The sequence below is a fragment of the Pipistrellus kuhlii genome, unplaced genomic scaffold (genome assembly GCF_014108245.1).
Source record: "Pipistrellus kuhlii isolate mPipKuh1 unplaced genomic scaffold, mPipKuh1.p scaffold_m20_p_13, whole genome shotgun sequence".
NCBI classification, from domain to species: domain Eukaryota; kingdom Metazoa; phylum Chordata; class Mammalia; order Chiroptera; family Vespertilionidae; genus Pipistrellus; species Pipistrellus kuhlii.
In genome coordinates this window covers 24,067,232-24,089,701 of record NW_023425438.1, presented here as the reverse complement: position 1 = coordinate 24,089,701, position 22,470 = coordinate 24,067,232, and positions in this window count along the sequence as shown.

Sequence of the window (22,470 nt, the reverse complement as noted above, 5' to 3'; positions counted from 1 at the left end):
CCTGCCCTCCCCTTTCTCCCTTTACATCATCTCATTTTGATTGTTTCTTTCCCAGTTCAGATGCTACTTCCTCAGAGAAGCCGAGCCTAGCCACTCAGACAGGCCTAGGCCCCACTGCTTTTCTTGCCCGCTGGTCCTTGGAATTCTTTGTCAAAGCATTTATCATAGTTGGTAACTACACATCTTTGTGGTTATTTAAATAATGTCTTTTTCCCAACTTGGCTCTGAGCTTCCAAATAGTGGGTACCTTGCTCTTTGGTCTATCATTGAAATTCCAGCACCTCATGCAGTGATCGACAACATGTAGAACTGACACATATTTATTTATTTGTCATAAATAAATATATAGGAAAAGCTTTAATTCCTTCCTTCTTAAGACTAGAGACAAGTTGGCAGTTTCTCTGGACATACTCGTCAGTACAACCTGACATAACAAAGTGCCATAAAAAAAACCCAGAAATTTATTTGTCCTATTTTGGAGGCTGGGAAATCCAAGATCAGTGTGTCAACCAAGTCAGTGAAAGCTCTCTTCTTGGTTTGCATATGGTCAGCTTCCCCTCCATATCTTCACATATGGATGAGGGACGGAGGGGAAAGGGATGGAGAAAAAGGAGGAGGAAGAGGAAAAAGAGAGATTTCTTCTTCTTACAAGGCCACCAAGCCTTTTGGTTTAGTACCTTAGGTTTAAGACCTCATTTAACCTTTATCACCTCCTTGCAGACTGTACTACCCCAAATGCAGTCACACTGGTGGTTAAAGCTTTCAAATACAACTTTTGGCAGGGACACAATTCTGTCCATCCAACTGGGTTAAGCTTATCTAACCTGAAGTTGTCTCAATCCTTCCAGTAGATGGTGACATTACTTTCCAGGGGTCTTCAAACTACGGCCCGTGGGCCACATGCGGCCCGCAGAGAAGTCTGATCTGGCCCGCCAGGTTTTTTGGGCAGTGAGCGCAGCTGAGGTGTTACAGTAGGAATTAGTAGTTCATATAGTCCTGCCCTCCAGCTCTCTGAGGGCCGGACTATATGAACTACTGGCCCCCATTTTAAAAAGTTTGAGGACCCCTGCTACTATTTTGCTTTTCACTTTTGCAATCAAACTATTATGCTTTTGAAACAAAGCATAGTCCTGCTAGACTGCATTTCTCTCCACCCCCCTGAACCCTCTGTTTCTCTGTTGCTGTTTGACTCTCTAGAAAATTAAAAAAATATATTTCAAAAAGTTTATTATTTTTTTTTTCTGAATTGAAAGTCATAGTGGAAAATGCCAACACAGAAGGGTATGAATAGAAGCAAGACTCAGAAACCATTACTGATGCATGAATATAGTGGAAACATTGCCAGTTAAACCTGAAGTGTTTGCCACTGAGCAGCACTGGGCTTTGAGGCTCTTTATGCCTCTGTGGCTTTTCTTTTCCTCCAGCTCATGTCCTTGGCCAAAGGTGAACCCTGCCTTCACAGAGAAGCCCCTGGTTTGCAAGGGCTAGATTTAATTTTTAAAATAATTTCTATTACTCAGTACAATGGAGTAGTCTGGAAGTGACATTTTTAAAATCAATTGCCCTTAAGAAATATGTTTTTCTCATGAAATAAAGCTCCTTTTTCCTGTTTTTTCTTCTTCAAATAGCCGTTGGCGATTCTCTGATTGAGAATGCAGGGCTGCTATTGGGGAAGCTATTGCCAAGGGAGAAGAGTTTGTTTTTTAAGTCCTCCTGCTGTTATGCAATATGTAATCAAAAGTGCACCACTGTATATTCTTCTCTTTCTTCTAATTTTGGTTTAAAGTACTTTTCTCTAATTGATTTTTTCAGTTTTCATTGAATTTACAAGTAAATGCAAACATCTGTTAAGAGAAACTTTATGAGTTATTAATTCCCTGCTGCGTTGGCCAGTCGTTTCTGAGGGACTAAGGATGTTGCATCAGGTGTGAACCAGGTGTGTGAACAGGCTACTTGAATACTGATTTTGAAGGTCTACAGTGAATAACATTCCACTCAAGCAAGCAGTTCCAGGCTAATATAATGCATTGAGGCTGTCATCTTTGACTAGACCTGTGAAACCAAAAATACGCCTCCTTCCCTACCACTTTACCCTATTTGAATTTTATGCCTGTCCAGACCCTTTTAAATGTTCCTCTTCAATAGAGGGATTTTACCTCATTCTGATTCATTCAGAGTGGAGCCAGGGGCATTTATGACAAAGGTGACCAGGTAAATGGCAATAACATAAAATCGTGTAAAATCACATCACTTGGCTGTGCTGATTTATTCCCTGCCCATGTGGATTCATTTATTATTTAGACAGCATAAAAAACTAATTTATCTATTGAAGTGTTAGCACTAAAATGTTCTGTTGTTGGTTTTTCACCTAAATGTATTGAATATCCATTTGCATTTTAGAAGATGATGAATAAATGAAGTTGAATTAATGTTTTGCTAACTTCAAGGATGTTATTTATTCAAGTCTACAAAAAATAGATAATAGATGGGAGAGAGAGAGAGAGAGAGAGAGAGAGAGAGAGAGAGAGAGAGAGAGAGAGAGAATGATTAAATGCATAGGAACTCAGAGGAGGGAGTTATGCTCCCTCATTGGTGGAAATGAAATAGGCTTTCCAGCATACAGGCATTCCTATTGCCATCTGAGGGATAAAGGGAAGTTGGACAAGTGGCAAAGATAGAGGTGGGTATTCTGGGCAGAAGGAAGAGCAAAAGCCCAGATAAATAAAATAACACAGTCTTTTGCTCCCAGAATAGGTTAGAACGGCAGGACTGGATGAGATCAGAAAGAATTCCATACAATTACATTTTAAACATTATTCTGAAGACCTTGGATCTAAAATAGGGTAGAGGCAGAGAAGCAGAGACAGCAGGAAGTTATAGAGTATGGGTGAAATTGATTAGACTTGAAAACTTATTAAGGGGCAAGAAACTGGCAGTCAACTTTTAGTCTGTAGCTTTGATCCTGGATGATTGGGAGGATGATGTTCTCCTTAGAGAGAAAATCTATGAGGTTAGGAGCAAGGTGTTTGGAGAAGGAAATTTGATTTCTAAAGTGAAACATAATCCTATATAATCTTCCCAATCCCCAAAGTTTTAAAGAAATGTCTATGTTTCACCCAGATTATAGGCTTAATATTTCTGGATTTTAATCTAGATATAATTCCCAGGATTTTCATCTTCAAGAGAAATTTATAAAATCACCTCTGATCCTGTTGATATCTTTTAAAAAAAATAATATATATATATATATATATATATATATATATATATATAATTGATTTTATCCAGAGAGGAATTGAGAGGGATAGAGAGTTAGAAACGTCGATGAGAGAGAAACATCGACTAGCTGCCTCCTGCACACCCCCCACTGGGAATGTGCCCGCAACCAAGGTACATGCCCTTGACCGGAATCGAACTCGTGACCTTTCAGTCTGCAGGCCGACGCTCTATCCACTGAGCCAAACCAGTCCCGGCCCTGTTGATATCTTTTGTTGCTTTTTACTATTTTGTTAAATGGGGTTACATGATAGCTTACTATTTGTATTTATTCTGTTTTCACCTAATGTGCAATCGGAAAAAAAAAAAGAGTTGTGTAAAGAAACCCCCCAAATATGCCATAAACAAGGAAGCAGAAACTTAATAAATAAATAAACAAACAAACAAACAAACAAATAAATAAAAAAAAAAACCAAACAAGCCAAAAACCATATTGAGGGAGCAAATTGAAACCTGAATGAAGATTGCAAGTGATGATAATAGAAAACATTGATAGTCAAACTGGATCCAGCTGATGGTTCTGGGCTGTGGGGATATGATATACAGATACCATTTCAATGTGGTCTCCATGTCAACAAGCCTAGAGAGTTATTCTAACTGGTGTTAGAACTCTTAATTTTCTGAGAATTTGCAATCCAGGGCCCCTCCGGGGATGTCAGAGGCCTGGTGCACGGATTCAACCCAATCCCCACAGGCCAGGCTAAGGGACCCCACTGGGGCAAGAATCCATGCACCAGGCCTCTAATAGGCATACAAGATCTTTGGTTAATCTCTTCCCCCATTTCCCTTCCCCTTTGAGATTCACCAGTCTGTTCCATGTTTCCATGCCTGTATGTTGAGCATCTGCTCCCTTGTGGTCAGTGCACATTATAGCCACAGGTTGAACAGTGAAATGGTCAAACAGTCGTTTGGTCACATATGCTTTTATATATATATATAGATAGTCATCATGATGAACATTATATGTTTAGACTTGTTCATCCTACATAACTCCAACTTTGAACCCTTTGACCAACATCTCCTCATCTCTCACCTTCTCACACTGTAACCATCTTTTTATTTTCTGCTTCTATTTTTTTTTTAAATGTGCATTTAAGTGACATCACGGAGGTTTTTCCCTATGCCTGCCTTATTTCACTCAGCATAATGTCTTCCAGGTTCATTCATATTGTTGAAAATGGCAAGATCTCCTTTTTTAAGACTTAAGCAAAAAGCTAGGTTTATAGTTGTGATGACAAGAAACATAGTTTATTCTTGTATTATTATTTTTGTTATAGTTTTCATATGATTATTTAGATATGTCACAAGTTCTTTCTCCCTTCATCTGTCAATAGATACTTTGGTTGTTTTCATATCCTGGCTATTGTGAGTATCACTTCAATGATCATGGGAGCACAGATATTTCTTTAAGGTACTGACTTCATTTGCTTTGAGTTACCCAGATCAAGGGTTGCTAGAGTATCTTTAACCTCAGTTTTTTTTTTTTTTGTTTGTTTGTTTGTTTGTTTTTATTGGCCATTTGCATGTCTTCTTTGGGAAAATGCCTATTTAGGTAATTTGCCCATTTTTAAATCAGGTTACTTGATGTGAGACTTTCTATGCATTGTTATATCCATTCAGATACATTTTTATCTATGATAAAGTTATCAAACGGTCACATCATGTAAAACATTGGTAACTCACACTGCAGCTGATTGAGCAATTTGAATTCTAAGATGATTCACATTTGGCAATGACTGCTTTAGCGTGATCTCTTTCAAACAATTCGCTCACAAATAAAACCACAGAAACAGAGCTTTTCATCTGCTCATTCTAAGTGACTAGGGAGACATATCCACCAGAAGATAAATGAGTCTGCTTCTCAGTGAATGTTTCAGCAAAGGGGATTTTTTTTGCTCATCCTAGATCATTCAATTTTCAATTACTCAAACTGCCTGCTCATACTTGTGGATCGCTGACATTAGCTGATGTTGCAAATAGTGGTAGCAGCCAATCCCAGACCTTTCCTACTGCCTGTGGCACAACTAGTAGCTGATTTCACAACTCCATTACTTCATACCAGTAGGTAATAATGCTTGAACACTACACACTTTGCCCAGGGAGATGAAGGTAGGAAAAATCCTTCTATTCTATAAAAGTTAAGATACTGACCTAAACAAATAAATTATGGAAATTGCCAGATGTGTACATTACTTCATGGAAATAAAACTTTTTCTGACCCTATCCCATGTTCAGGAGGCAGACCTTTGACCATTGGCTGAAATGGTAGGGTGAGAATGCCAGTTTTCTCCCTTATATTATCAGGACACTACTATAAATTGCTATGTACCTCCATTGTTTAATATAGTATTTCCTTTGTTATAGTACCATTTGAACTGAAGTTTTCTTCAGTTTTCTCTTATTTCAGTAGGAGTCAGAGGTAATTACATTTGATTTTGGTAGCTCAAAAAAGGTAGTATCTTGAGAGAAGGGAATTGGTTAATTACTATTATTGTAATAAAATTTCTTAACAATTGGCTCATGATGGTTATTGTTATACTACAGGCACCAGTGGGGTCCCTCTGCCTGGCCTGCAGGATTGGGCTAAAACTGGCTCTCCGACATCCACCAAGGGGTCCCAGATTGTGAGAGGGTGCAGGCAAGGCTGAGGGACCCCACTGGTGCACGATGGCAGCTGGGGAGGGACATGGAAGGTTGGCCAGCCTGAGAGGGACCATGGAAGGGCTTTAGGGTATGTCTGGCTTGTTTTGCTCAGTCCCAATCATCCAGACCCCAGCAGCAAGCTAGCCTATTGGTTGGAGCGTCTGCCCCCTAATGGTCAGTACACATCATAGTGACTGGTTGACCAATTGACTATCTTCCCCCTTGTGGTCAGTGCATGTCACAGAGGGATGTTGAGTGAACTTAGCATATCATTAGCATATTACACTTTGATTAGTTGAACGGGCGACCAGGCAACATTGGCACTTAGCATATTAGGCTTTTATTATATAGGTCCCAGAAAGGTCTACTATGTTGTGGTGTAAAGCCTGTTTAGGTAGAATAATTAGAATTTTGCTAGGAACTAAACCTCTACCCATGGGTGGGGATAAAGTCTCTTAGAACAGTGGTCGGCAAACTCATTAGTCAACATAGCCAAATATCAACAGTACAACAATTGAAATTTCTTTTGAGAGCTGAAAACTGACTTATGCCCATGGGCCACAAAGTTTCAATCGTACTATATGTGCGCACTCACACGTGGTATTTTGTGGAAGAGCCACAGCCAAGGGGCCAAAGAGCTGCATGTGGCTCTCAAGCCACGGTCTGCAGACCACTGTATTAGAACATCAACCTTAGAGTGAAGAGGAAGATGAATCCTTTCTCCAAATTGTATGATGGCATTCCTAAGAACAAGAATAAGTCACAAAGCCCAAAGAGACAAGAAATGTAAACTTTAGGTTTGTTCAGAAAACCCTAGGAGGGTAAAGTATATATTTTTCTATTTTACACACACAATAGGAAATTTTTTTCCACTAAACAGAAGTGGATTTTGCCTTTGAGGATAGCATTTTTATCTTCCCCTGGTGCTATTCAGAGTATTGGACTATTCCCACTAACTCAGTGGTATAAATATCTTTGAGTCCATCCTTGACCTCTGCCTGCCTTGAGCCTGATCCTGTCATGAGCCTTCCTCCTATGGAAATTACCAGCCCTCAGCTATACTGAAGCTGCTTACACAAACACTAGCTTTATTGATAACTAGGTCTTTCAGCTCCTTTCATTACTCTACTCTCTATCTATAGTTAGTTTAGATAAGGAGACATTATTAGAAGTGAAGGACAGTATTAGAAGTGAAGTTCTTAAACCTAATCTGACTTCCTAATAATTTATATGCTATGAATAAGTCTAATGATCTCAGGTGAAAGAAGAAAAGAAGTTTGGGCTGAATATACTACGTTCAAATTAGAAAAAAATTTGATTATATTTTGGCTTTGATTATATAACTACTCTATGTTTAAATTCCCTGCTTTATCTATGGAATATTAAGAATCACTGGAATTCTTGCTGAATCATTCAATTCACAGCAGGCTTCAACATTTTTCTGCAACACTAAGGAAGAAGTTTCAATATAGAAGTCAAATTCACAAAAGAAAAATATTAGTTAGCCACTCACCATTTTATCAATGATGACAGCCACATAGTAGCATCTTCTGTATTGATCTCTTAGGTGAAAGAATTGGGAGCTTCTACCTTAACAGTCTTAAAATGCTGAAGCTGTTTTTCACACCCTGCAATTATTCAGAATGCATTTTTCACACAACGGGCAATCATATCCTTTCTGCATGAGCAAATCCATATGCCTAAATGTCAGGAGAGCCAATGAAACCACCTATACTAAGGCATTTTAGTTTATTTTCTAAGAAATGTATTTCTTTCTCTTGGAAGAACAATTCTTGCAACTAGGAGACAATCCAGAAAAGAGTTTGTGGATTGGTGAATGCTCATAACGCCACTAAAACCACTGAGTCATCTGCCTCTCCTCTTCTATTAAAGCTGTAGACATAGTCCTTGTTAGTGCCTTTTTGTTTTATGAACCTGCCCCATTGTGGTTCAGACCAGCAATGCAAAAGAGTGAAAGCAATTTATTGAACTAGATGAGCAAGTGGTTCCTCAGGGATTGACCTCTGCTCTTTTCAAAGACAACATTTCCATAATTAAACCAGGACTTTGTGGTGTGTTTTTTTTTGTGTGTTTTTTTTATAAAGATAGGCAATCCAAACTTTAAAGACGTTTGAATACTCAAGTCACTTTTCTGTTCTTGTGCTTAAAAAGGCATTTGAATAGCATCACTTTACTGTTCTTATGCTTTAATGACTTAGATTGAATGTCATTGTGCACTCAAGCTTACTAGGTAATTGAGCAAATAATGTGCTTTGTTCAATGATATGGTCATAGCTCCTTAAATGCCAATGACTGTGGCTTTGGAGTATAAAATAATAGTTGGCAAATATGTAGTCATCATGAATAAGAGACACAACACTATAGGAATACATTATTTTGAAATTTATGGGTTTAAACATTATGAACTTAGAATAAATTGTCTTTAAAAATTATAATTATACTAGTAGCCCACTGTGCAATATTGTGTGCAGTAGGCTGCTCACCACTTCTCCAGGAGCTTGTGGGAACCACAGCGAGCCGCTGGGAGCCACAACGTTTCCATGGGACCTGTGCTGCTTCTATAGGAGGCCCACCATATTCTCTCTAGGCTTGTGCTTGGCCTCAGAGCCTGAGGTCCAGCTCCCCATCCCCAGAGGCCCTGTGTCACTGTGGCGACAAAGCAAGCATTCTGCCAGGCCACTTACACTGCCTGCTCTCAGTGGCAGTCCACCCAGGACTGGGGGACTCTGGTGAGGCTGAGGGGACTGGGCGCTGCCACCTTGTGGCTATGGGCGCCACCATCTTTGTGATGGAGTGATGGTTAATTTGCATATTACCCTTTTATTAGATAGGATGATTATGAATTTTAGGTTATCCTTGGAGAGCAAAGCACTTTATTAGAAGTATAGGCTTTTAATTTTTTTTTTCTTTCTTTCTACACACCCTACCCTCTTTGGTGAGAAGTGTAGCTTTTTAGTGATGTTTTTTCTGGTAGTCATGGCACATTATCTCATCGTCTCTTTATGTTTCATTATTTTTCATATGTTCATTATTTGTATTATTAAGGAATGTATTATCCTCAGGAAGATATATATTTTTAAAGTTTTTTTTTGTTTGTTTGTTTTGTGGGTGGGAATAAGCTAATTAATTCTCAACCTGTCCTTCAGACTTCCCAGTAGATCCTCCTTTTGTGCAATGACTGCCCAGGTAAACAGTATACCTTTGATCATGAACCGATGAGGAGAAGCAAAGGGGAAGTAAATTTGTTACTGATTAGGGTTATTGCCTGGGGCCTTGGTTCTTCTTGTCGACGCAGAAAATATTTTAATGTCAACAAAAATGAAAGTAAAGCAAAGTGGAATTTATGAAGATACCTTTTGCCAGGCATGGACCAGTTGAGAGACAATGGGTTATATGGTTCAAATGAAGGATTTTCTGGGTAGAGACTTCATTTGCAAGGGTGATTGACAGAAAAGGGTTATATGATGACGTTCCTTCTGTACATGCCCTTTCCTATGCCCAGAAAAACTCATGAGGGAGGGGGTCAAAACCAAATTTTATTATAATTGGTCCAGGGCCCTAGCAAGGTCCCATTGAGGTCATGTCATTGTCCTCTGAGCTTGTGCCAAGAACCAACTGATTCTGAACCTGCCCACTAGTTGTCTGTACTGACTGTTTTGGACTGTACTGATTGTTTTCACATGTGATGATTCATGTAATCTGCACAATACCTTATCATACTGGTTAAATTATTGTGTATTATTTTACATATAAAAAATATCTGAGCTACAGAAAAAGTCAAGCAAATTTACCAAGGTGAAATAGTAAATTTCACACTGTGGCTGAAGATGTAAATTGGTACTGTGTTTCTGCAAGGCATTTTGGAAAGCCTGTCAAAATTTAATGTAGTCATGTTTTCTCACCTAGCAGCCCAACTTGCAATCTATCCTGTTGAAATAATGATATATATGTATAATGATATTTAATGGTGTTGTTTATAGTTGTAACCACTTAGGAACAATACATATACCCTAAAAATAGAGGTTTGGTTAAATATATTATAGTGCATGTATATAATATTTCAAAATGATGATTTGGTCAATCTATATTTATGATGAAAGAAGTTTATGGCATAGTCTTAAATAGAGGGAGAAGTCACAAAATAGTATATATTTATTCATCTTTTAGGAATATACGTAAGTATTAAAAACAGTAAAACATTCATAAAAATGTTTAAACTTTTTGGCTCTGGTAGTGGCATAACATTTTATCTTAATTTTATTTTCTGTATTTCTCTCATACAGATGACATAATACTGTATAAAGATAATCCTAAAGTTTCTACCAAAAATACTACCAGGAAGTATAAATATATCCAAGTAGAAGAATACATAATAAATATCCAGAAATCAGTTGCATTTTTATTCATCAATAATGAATTATCAGAAAGGGAAACTAAGAAACAACCCCATCTACCAAAACATCAAAAATATTTATGAATAAATTTAACTAATGATACAAAAGAGCTGTACTCAAAAAATCATAAGACAACAAAGAAAGAAAGTGTATAAAACACAAGTAAGTGGAAGTATATACAGTGTTCAAGGATAGGAAGAATTGATGTCTACAACCCAAAGCAACCTGTAGATTCAAAACAATTCCTATCAACATACCAAATAGCATATTTCACAGAACTAGAACAAATATTCCAAAAATTTATATGAAGACACTGAATAACCACAGCAATCTTGAGAAAAAAGAGCAAAGTTGGAGGAGTTATGCTACCTGATATCACACTATACTACAAGACCATAGTAATCAAAATAGCATGGTACTGGCAACTGGCATGAAAATAGACATACAGATGAATGGAACAGAAATAAACCCGTGCCTTTAGGGTCAATTAATATTTGACAAAGGAGACAAGAACAAACAATGGAGTATATATAGTCTATTCAACAAATGGTGTAGGGAAAACTGTTCCTCTTGCTTCACTCACTTGCTCAGTGACCCACGCTAGCCCTCCATGTGATCCTAGAGGCCACATCATGTATGGCCATAGGGACCCCACATGCAATGGACTGCAGCTTGGACACGTAGTCTCTAGCTAAGCTAGAGAGATGCTGGACTAGACTGTGCTTTCATATGGAGAGAAAACTCTGAGCAGTAGCTTTCATTTTAACTGTGCTGAAAACAAGATGGGACTTTTTTCCATGGCGGTACAGAGGGAGATGGGACCTCCCCTTAACGTTACATCATCAATAAAACTTTCCAGGATACCTCATCCTCCCATGAGGACCTCAGAGAATTCTTGTTTTTATGGCACCCCAAAAACTCCACTTCCACCCATAACAGTTAGGGACACAGAGGGCACCCCACCAATAACAATATGCCTTTATGTCATTTCTGATCGGGTCAACTTTTGTCACAAAATGTGTTGTGAAATGTGTTTTCATTTTTAGAGCTTAATTTATTTATTACATTTTTGGAATTTCAGATAAGGAATTGTGTTTCTGTATTAATTTTATAATCACAGACTACATTATAAATATATATTTAGATAAATAAGTGGCATCTGTCACCCTAAGTCAGAACCATGAAAGTGCCTCCTTTGCTAGTGTTGGCGTGTCAGTTGATAAGCAAGTGGATGCAAGAAGAAACTTTTTTCCGCCCCCTGTATCTTCAGGATCCAACTAAAAACCTTTAGTTTCTAATGAAATATCACTTAGGGCAAGTTAAACCAGCTCTTGATCGCTGTCTTATATTGGTTTAAAAAGGAGGGAGAGAGGGTGTGTTAAGTATGGGCTATTAAAAATAAAAGACAGTATCAGTGATTTTGGAAAACTGTCTTGTGCTACTGCCATGTCAACAAATTGTCTCCTGGGAAGAAAGTAGTTTGGAGGCTCTTCCCCAGTTTAACCGCATGCTTAGCTAGGTGGGGGGTTAATAAGCAACATCTGACAGTGGCAACTATTCCGCCACATATCCTGCCATTCATTTCAAGATTTCTAAGCATCTCTTTTTTACTGGGGTCATTTTGGGTCCATACCACAGAAACCTCTTTTTACCATTTCAGGATAGAGATTTAGATAGAGTTTTGGCACACTTTTTATGTTGCCAGCTTCATGTTCCAGGATAAACCTGAAGTGGCAACTGGACTGAGACTGCCCCTCACTCTTCTGAAAACAAACATTGAGCACAATGTTCCTCTTTGATTTGTTGCTTCACCTGTTTTAAAACATTTCTTTGTACACACTTAAACCTAGGGTTTCTTGGTGAATAGTTGGACAATAGTTGGACCTTCAATGTTAACCTTTTCTTTAAATATGTCTCTTTATTCCAGTGGCTTCTTTTTTATTATTAGTTTTTTCCTTCTATGCTTTTCATAAACATGCCTTACAGTCTTTCATGACTTTGCAGAATGACTTGGCTTGCCAGCTGCATTTCCTTAAGTAAGAATGGTAATCCTTTTAGAAGCAGAAGTATTAGCTTCTTGTTATTTATTGGGTTTTCCATGTTACCTATCTAGATAGATATAAATATAGATATAGATAGATATAGATGTAGATATAACTATAGATATATAGTTCATTAAAAGAATGTACAAGATAAAATTAAAAATGTGCCAAGGAAATTTCATGTAAGGTACATCTGTCAATGTTTCACTTGTTTATAATGGTGATAGGTAAAATGCAGAAAATGTCTGTTATGGCAATTCAGTAGTTTGTATTTGGGTAGAATAAAAACTTGGCTTATGCTTCATTACATGGCTGACTTCATTATAGCAAAACCATGCACACTGTGTCTGTCAGTTAAATCCTCATTTCCTTTCCCAGGCACTAATTAAGAAGTCCTTATCATTCAGGGAAGGATAAATAATAGAGGCAATTACTGTCAGATATAGACATATTTAATAAACTCAGACAAGCTACCTGTCTAGTTTTGATGACACAACGTATTACTTTCAGCTTCAGAGTCAGAGGCTCAAGTTTTTATGTGAGTGAAGGCTGACATCAAGAGTTAGGAGAGCTTATGCTTTCTGTCAAACCCTTCCTTAGCTAAGCAACTTTCTTGGCCTCATTCCTTTGTGTATGGGGAAAAGACTACATGGAGACTATTGGAAATGTCATAGGAGAAATGAAGTTCCTTACCCCCAGTGGTATGGAGTGCAAAAATCACATCGGATCTAGAGCAAATCATGTACAATTTAGCAAGGTTTTCTTAGAAAGATGTCAAGCAACTATCAGGGACAGCTGGGTGGCTGTGAGTATCTACTTTTTTAATTGCTTTGACCATATTGTCTACACATGTCCTACTCCTGTGCCACAGAATCCTTTTCAGATTCAAGGTGATCTGTGTTTTCTTTCAAGGTAGTCTAAAATTTCCCCCTGACTGTCGGATGAAAAAATTGTTGGTTTCATCATTCAGCCTTTCACAATTTTTCTTGACTCTGTAGTGCAGTAGGTTAACAGTGAGTAAACTGTGCCAATCCATTGTGAATTAGAACTGGACAGAGTAAGATAATTCATGCCTTTGCAGTAAGACTATAATTCATGATGTTATGTCATTTCCCTCCATTTCAGGAAATGTTTGGCCTTAAAACATGCTACTTATCTGGAAACAATTCTCCTCCAAAAAGTAAAGATAGGTTGGAATATGTTGAACTGGGTGTGATGAGTCTACATAGATAATTCAATAAACAATTTCACCACAACTTACAATATTTTAAATTACTTAACAGGTTTTTTTTCTCATGAAAAATAGCAATTCCATACTTGAAATTTTCAAAGTATAAAGAATGCTTGTAAATATACCTAAGATTTTTCTCATACTGGTGATAAGGGGAAAGAGTGAGGAGTTTTTATTTTAAGCACAGAAACTTTGTACAAACATCTGAATAATAGTTTAGATAAAACTTAGTGACAGCCTTGACATGAGCAATTCTTAAAGCTTGGTTGTGGATATTTGATTATATACAAATGCTAACAAAGGACAACATTGATTAAAGAGTATGCAAAGAAAATTGCTACAATGTGAAAGCGGACATTTATTCCTTTTATGGAAAAATAAGATAGATGAAGGTACCTTAGATTCCCCTACCTCTTTTGTTTTAATTCACTAAAGATCTTGATAAATATCCCTTCTAGGAATAAAATACAGAGGTTGGAAACACTACAGAGCATTATAGTTAGCTAGATCTGGTTTCAAATCCTACCTTTACCATTTGCCAAGTATGAGCATGTTGTGAGAAATGTATTTAACTTTTCTAAGTCAGTTTTGGAATAAAAAAAATTTAAGATAAATTAAGTGCTTACTTTACAGGGTTGTGTTAAGGCATGCTAGTTTACATTTATCAGTCAGGTATGATATGCTTGCCATTTTTCTAAGTCCATTGAATTGCCAAAATAAGCCTATTAGGTAGGAGCTAGTATAATTCCTATTTTCAGATGAGAAAAGTGAGGAACACATATTTTATCTCCCAAATCATAGAACACTAAATATATGAACCCAGGTTTTATGTTCTAGAACACATGTGTCAAACACAAGGCCCGCGGGCCAAATCCGTCCCGCCAGGCCTTGCAATGTGGCCCACACCGCGCTGTCATCACTGCACTCCGCTGAGTTTCCATCACAATGACAGTTTATGACTGTTCAGTAAACCATTTGGCCCGCGATTTAGGCTGGATTTTAGATTTTGGCCCCTTCTCTGATTGAGTTTGACACCCCTATTCTAGAATCTAAGCAGATTAGCCACTACGCAAGAGTACTGAGTATGGTATCCAGACAGAGAATAGCCCATAAATAAGGTCTTCAGAGGCTGATAGTTAATACTCTATTTCTTTCCTGGGTTCACAATTAACTAAAAGACAAGCATTAGGGTCAAATGAAGATCTGAATATTACTGATAAACTGATTTGAAAATGTGGCTCTAAATTTACAGCTAAGTAAGCATGGTATTTGTTCCTGAATTAATTTAATTCCCCTCTTGGGTCTCTGGTCAGTAAATGGCCCCCAAAGGAGCAGTCTCCTTCCACACTGCTGGGAAGGAACCAGAATGCTTTCATACTATAAATAGGTCAGTTTAGAAAAAGAGAGCCAGATGGCTCCCAGTTATACCTACTTGGCTTCTACTTTCAAACTCTCCATTCAGACAAGACTATTCTCCTGAGAAAGAATGAGAGGCAATTGGGGAGATAGGTCTCCAATATAATCTAATGTACCTCCACTGGAAACAAAAGGCCAGAGTTGTTCTTCTCTGAAACCCTCAACAATTGCTCTTTCTTATTACTACCACTGTAATTGCTATTGTTACCATTATTTCCCAACAAAAGACGGAGATCGTGATGTAAGGGTACCTTCTTGTCCTCTCATCCTGGGCCAAGAGCTGCTAAGAAGGAAGTAACATTTGCCTTGTCTTAAGCACAGCCCACCCGAAGTTTGCTGCAATGCTGGGCCAGCTGAAGAAAGACCTGTGCTCTGCTTTTGGCTGCCGTTGGTTGCCTCAGGTGAGGCAGGAGCACCCCCTTTCCAGGGCTGCAAATGTCAGGGGGGACATCTTGACCCACCTGGATGGAAAGCAGGGAGAACAGCCATGATAATCTGCTTTCTTGATGTCACCAATAGGCCTCCGTCTTCTCGCTCAGGAAGAAGCATTCCATTTGGATGTAGTTTTAGAAGGCATTCTCCTCATTAACAGGGGAATTGCTCTGTTGGAGATGGTAGCATGGCTGTTCTTAGAAGTGCCATAAGCACTGAGTGAGATGTGCTCTCCTTGGAGTGATTCTTATCTAGAGTCTATTGATAAATGTATTCAGAAATGCTGCATTTTTCAAAAAAAGTGAATTTTTCATGGAAACTCTGCCAGTAACCAGAGAGAGAGAGAGAGAGATAAGCCCATGATATTAGCCATGGTAATGCTAGATGATATCATAATAATGACGGTATGAACCAAGAGGTGATCTGATCTCTGTGTCTACAGTAGCTGAAATAATAAGCCACTTAGCAAGAGAGCCATATCAATGGGAGACTTAAATGCTATATGCACTTTCAAAGCCTAACTCTGCTAGATTTACAAACCCCAAATTTAATGCTGCTCTTATTTATTGAAAGTCTTGCCCTATAGTTGTCAAAACAATTGGTTATCCTTTAAAACAATTATTTGCAGATGCATTTAGTTAAAGGTATCTGACATGGAATTAATAGTGCATTATACCCCATGGAAAAAAATTATCACAATGCCACTAATGTGTTGCTTCAAACCCATGAAAGCAAAGCAATTTAGGCTGGTGAGTCCTCAAGGAAAAAAAACAAAACAAAAAAAAAAAACAAGCACAAAAAGCAACAACACTGTGGATTATGGACTCTGTTAAAAGCCAGAGGCTAAAAGTCTAGTCAATCCTCCCTTACCCTTCATCCCCATCCTATGGGAAGTCTCAAACCAGCAAACTTGCTTGACTTGATGCTACTGAGGTAAAATAGCCCCTGAAAGGATGCATTTACTTATCTGAACCAATAAACTTTATCAGGGTGCTGGAGGCTTGAATTTTCCACTTAGATTGAGAGCACTAAATGGTTTCCTGAGAAGTAAAAGCTTAAGTTAAATGAAAGGAGAATAACAAAAGCACAGGGAGCTGCATTTTTATTTTTATGTTGTACTTTTCACAGATCGCAGAGCAATTGTCATCTTCCCTTGTTTATTCTGACAGCACCTCGGAGGTCTCCTTCTCTTCTGGTAGAGGATAAATTGAGGAAGGAAGACTCCTAGGCTCTCTTCATTCCTACTGAGATCACCCTGCAACCACATGACTATTTCTAATCCATAGATTCTTCTTTATGGTCAAAATTTAGAGGTATTCATTTACATTAGGTCTACTTCTTAAGGAAAAATTATTTACATGTCTCACCAAGTAATTCTTGCTCACCCTCATTCCCTCACCTTTAACTGGAGGGCTTTTCACTGTTCTCTTACTTATCATATATTCATGTGATACATTTCCCATCTCTTTCTTCTCAAATATCAATGTTCTCTTCACACATTCAAAGCTAAACCATATTTAGCATTTTGCAAAGTCATTCACTTGCCCATCTTGAATTAACTTTCTTCTCTGTCCCCAATTTCTATAGTCTCCAGATAACTGTATTATGAAAAGTAATATTATTCTGCCTTGATTTGGCTTTCATTTGCTTCTAAGTTTTAGTCTTTTTGTTTTAATATCTTAATTTATATACATCTCATTGTTACCAGATTTCTTGCCCATTTGAGTAAGTAATTGAGTTTTTAGTGCTCAAAACTTCATAATTAACAACATGTCTTCTCTAAAACGTTTTCTTCCCCAAGCCCTCCTCTACTCCCATTACCTCATAGGATTTCATACAAGCATTTTGAACAAAGTGTAAGGGAATTCAATAGGTATTGCCATTTAATTTTTTTTATAATAAATCTTTATTGTTCAGATTATTACAGGTGTCCCTCTTCTCCCCCCCCCCCCAAATAGCTTCCCTCCACCTAATTCCCAACTCCACCCATGCCTTTACCCCCACCCCTGTCTTCATCTATAGGTGTAATATTTTTGTCTAATCTCTTCTTGCACCCCTCAGACCCCTTTCCCCCTGAGAACTGTTAGTCCAATCCCTTTCTATCTCCCTTATTCTATTATATTCACCAGTCCATTTTGTTCTTCAGATTTTTTATTCTCTTGATTTTTAGATTCACTTGTTGGTAGGTATGTATTTGATTTTAAAACAATGTTTTAATGTTCCCTTTTTCCATAAGTAAAATTATTAGCATATGAGGGGTACAGAGGTTGCCCCTTCAAAATATGCTTCTTTGGGATATTGATTATGTTAAGCTTGTTATTTTTAAGAAAGAGCAGACTCAGGAAAAACTTTTGACCTTTCCCTCAACTGCCTGAAAGAATTTAGATGACGGGACTGCTCCAGGAAGGGAGCTCTCGTTATAGATATATCTATAAAAAGTTGTATGTAATAATGTTTCCTACTGTCACCTAGCTCCACATGACACTATAGAAATAGATTCCAGTCTAATGAACAAAATAAACTGAAGAACAAAACAGAATCAGAGGTAAGGTTACAGGGAACAGACTGACAGCTGTCAAAGGAAACAGAGGAGAAGAAGGTGAAGGGATTAGCCAAAGAACATACATGCATGACACAGACAGACAGCAGTGTGATGATGGGCAGAGGAAAGCTAGAGGTGAGCAAAGAGGGGGGCAAATGTGGACATCTTTAATAGTGTCAATAGTAAAAATAAAGTTTAAAAACATTCTATACCTAAACCAAAAACAAACAAACAAACAAACAAACAAAACCTAACTTGGCCAAGATTACATGCTATTTTGTGATAGATCTTGGAATTTAAATCCACAGGGTTGGGACCCACTATTCCAGGAACTTACCTTGACTTAGACCCATCCAATTTTATGTCATATGTAAAACCTCTCTCAGTATATTAAATGCTAAGTAAATAATTATTAATTAAAAAAACAACAACTCATGAATTTGAGAAAAGTTAAAACCTAAGTTTGTAGAGGTTAATGGAATATAGGACAAAGGCTAGTAAAGAGAGAATGAGAAAAAACGGTATGTTTTTTCCACTCTTGTCAAATCCATGCCAATATGGTAGAGCTCCTAAGCAAAAAACAACATTTGTCTTTTCAATAATGTCTTTTATAAACTCTTGAATATTCGCAAATAAACTCAACCTACCACTCTGCTAAAGGCAACCGTCCAGGAATCCTCCTAAAGTTCACCCAGAAAAGTTTAGAAAAAAGTCTTCAGTATGACACTCAACATTGGAAAAAATATGTCTCTCTCCTGACTTAAGAAAACTAATGTGAAAGTGAAGATTGCATAGAGATTTTGAAAAATGATTGATTCCTAATACATCTTATCAACATGTTTACTTTTAATAATAAGTGTGTATCTTTTTCCTAATTATTTATGTAGCAGAATGGGAACCAGTTTTCAATATATTATTTTTTAAAAAAGAGTTGGGGGTGCAGTTTTAGGTTTAAGTAAAACTGAAAGGTGCAGATATTTCTTAGGTCCCCCCTGCCATTATATTGGAGTATATAAGACCCTTCCATTATCAACATTGCTAACCAGAATGGTACATATATTTTATTTTTTAACAAAGGATGGTCCTACATTAACACATCATAATAATCCAAGGTCTATAGTTTACCTTATGGTTCACTCTTGGTGCTGTACATTCTATGGATTTGCTCAAAGGTATAGGTCATTATTATGATATTGCATAGAATAATATCGGGTCTAGTAATTAATAATTAATGTCGTTTTTAAACATTCATTTAAAATCTTGCTTGGCGTTGACTTGTATTGACATAACCTTCAAACACGTGGTATCTACAGAACGTGTGAAGTGCAATTAACAAGTTTTGCTTGAAAAAGTTTGTGTTTGGTTTGGTTTTTGTTGCAAAACTAGGGCTAAGAAGATGGCTGATGACGAGCATATTCGGCACTGCATGCTTTACGAGTTCCAATTAGGAAGAAAAGCAAGTGAGGCTGCAAAAAACATCTGTAGTGCTCTTTGTCAAGATGCAGTTTGCGCCAGAAAATGCCAACGTTGGTTTGAGAAATTTCGCGAGGGAAATTTTTCGTTAGATGACAAGAGTGATCGAGGCCGTGTGTCCAATTTTGATCAAGAAGCTCTTCAAGCTCTTTTGGTGCAAAATCCTCAAATTACCCAACAAGAGCTTGTGACAACTTTAAATTGTTCACAAAAAACAATTTCCAATCAATTGCGTGCACTTGGCAAAGTCCAAAAATTTGGAAAATGGGTTCCTCATGAGTTGACCGACAACAATCGTAATCAAAGAGTCACAATTTGCAGTTCGCTCCTCTCTCGTCAAAACCGTTTACCGTTTTTAGAGCAAATTGTTAACGGAGATGTAGAATGGGTGCTGTATGTTAATTTGAAAAGGCGGCCTCAATGGTTGGACAAAAATGAGGCTCCGCAGCCCACGCCAAAACCTGACTTGCATGTGAAAAAAGTGATGTTGTGTGTTTGGTGGAATTTTAAAGGAATTCTTCATTATGAACTTTTACCATCTAACCAAACCATTACAAGTGCAGTGTATAGTGCCCAATTGGAAAGGTTAGCCCAAGAGAAAAAGAACCCGCGCTGATTAATCGGAAGGGCGTAATTCTTCACCACGATAACGCATGACCACATACTGCAAGAATCACTGCTGAAAAACTGCGCCAGTTGGAATGGGAAGTTTTCCCTCAACCTGCATATTCTCCTGATATTGCCCCTTCTGATTACCATTTGTTTCGTTCTTTGCAAAACTTTCTTCTTGGAAAAAAATTTAATAATGAAGAGTGCCTCAAAAATGCATTGACCGAATTTTTTGCATCAAAATCACAAGAATTTTACAACAGAGGGATTAAAATGCTTCCTGAGCGTTGGGCACAAGTAGTAGAAAACAATGGCAACTATATTGTTGATTAAATTTTGTTGTATTGTTTAAATAAATTCGATTTTAAAAAAAGTATTAGAAAACGACATTAATTATTACTAGACCTAATATCACTGCCTTAAAAATCCTCTGTGCTCTGCTTATTCATCTCTCTATCCCTCCTCCCCCACAACCACTAGTCATTTCATTATCTTGATAGGTTTGCTTTTTCCAGAATATCATGTTGATATTATATAATAATACAGTACTCAGTTTTCATAACATTCCTATTTGCCTGTGGGCTCCTTAACATGTCACCCCTCTCTGCATGGTATTTCCAGCCAAGTTCTCCTAGAATACTTCTGCTGACAAATACCCCAGTCAAAGTGTACTCATCAATGGATATAGGTCTTCCCCATCTACCCTAATCTCCCTGTTTACAGGTCCTTCTGGTTTTCTGTGACACATTAGAGTTTCCTTATTATCCATCAATACATTCCAAAAACTTAATGACACCACTACTCACTCCCCAGCAAGAAAAACAGCTATTCATTCCAAGGCAGCAGTCAGCATCTCACAGTCTCTTTTACCTTCATAGCATTTATATTGTCACTAAGCACATGAACAATGTTTTAGAAATATTTATTAGTTGATTGAGGCTCTTCCATGAGCCTCTTACAATATTTAATTGTAGAAGAGTTTACCAATGAAAACTTAAATTATGTATTTTACCTGAAAAATGCTTTGCAGATTAAAGAAGATGAAAATACCCACACTTTAAGCAACAAGCTCTTGCCTTCTCTCTAATTATTATAAATCAAAGCCTGAACATTCATGCTATTCAAGATTTCAAAAATTTCCCCCTAACTTCCTCTAGCATGAAATCCAATCAAGTGTTTGTGTCCTGCTGTTTTCTACATTCGCCTTCAAGCACTCATTGTAACATATATACTAATTGTGATTCTGTTTAATGATTTTTTCAAGTTGTTTTTAATACAGAGTTGCTTTAGTACAAGTTGTTTTTAATACAGAGTTCTACAGTAGCATGGCATATCCCATTACTTATAATTGCATCAGTTATTTTGCCACCAACTTCCAGAAATAATTAAACACATTCTTCTTGATAGGTAATCAGGCAGCATTAACCTCTTGCAGTACAGAGAGCAGTCCTCTATCCTTGTATTGAATTCAGCTGGCCTCTTCCCTAACAACTGATAAACACAAAACTCTTTGTGATGTTTTTAGGTTTTGTCTCCCACTGAAATGTGAACTCCATGCTCCCCTCTCTCATGGACCTATTATCTTGGCATCAGCCAGTAAGGGCCTCCCTCCTTCTCCAGGTATCTGAATGTGACATCTGACTTTAGAGTTAATTTTTTTTTCTGATGTGATATTTTATTTAATTCTGATGATGTTCGGGACATCTGTCTTCAAACCCTTTCCCAAACTAGTAAATTTTCAGTTTCCCAAGCTTTAATTCAAAATACATGTTTGGAGGGTTTTAGCTTCGAGTCTAAGATGAACTTTAAATTCCTCTGATTCATTTTCCCTCTAGCTACGAATTTCTTGTCTGAACAGCTTTCTGGAGGGTTGAAATCATCTGCCATTAACTCAGATGCTTTGCCTATGACCTCTATTTTTCTCAGTTAACCTCTTTGCTGAACAATATCACTTGCTTCTAGCTATCTCTTATTTCCCAGGTTGATCTACTTTTTATTAAAACTCAGGATTTGAGAATTCTTCTTTGGATTGTAATTATTTCTACATGATTGTTTATCTATTCCCAATATAGGTCATTTTTACCTTGTGCTGGATTTATCTGAATAAAATATATTTTACTATTTATGTCTTTGAATGGAAGATACCTTATCAATTCTAAATGTGGTATTAGCATTAAAAACTTCATTGATACTCAATAAGGAGATTAGGTTTTTGGAAATTTTAAACTTCTGGATAGAGCTATGAACCAATATGTCAGGCAAAATACACACTAAATTTTCAAACACCTTAGTGGACCATCATTAGATAAAACACAATCTAACTAGTAATGTTGATAATCTACCATTCTTAGAACATGAAATTCCAATGATCCCAAGCCATCTCAAAAGCTG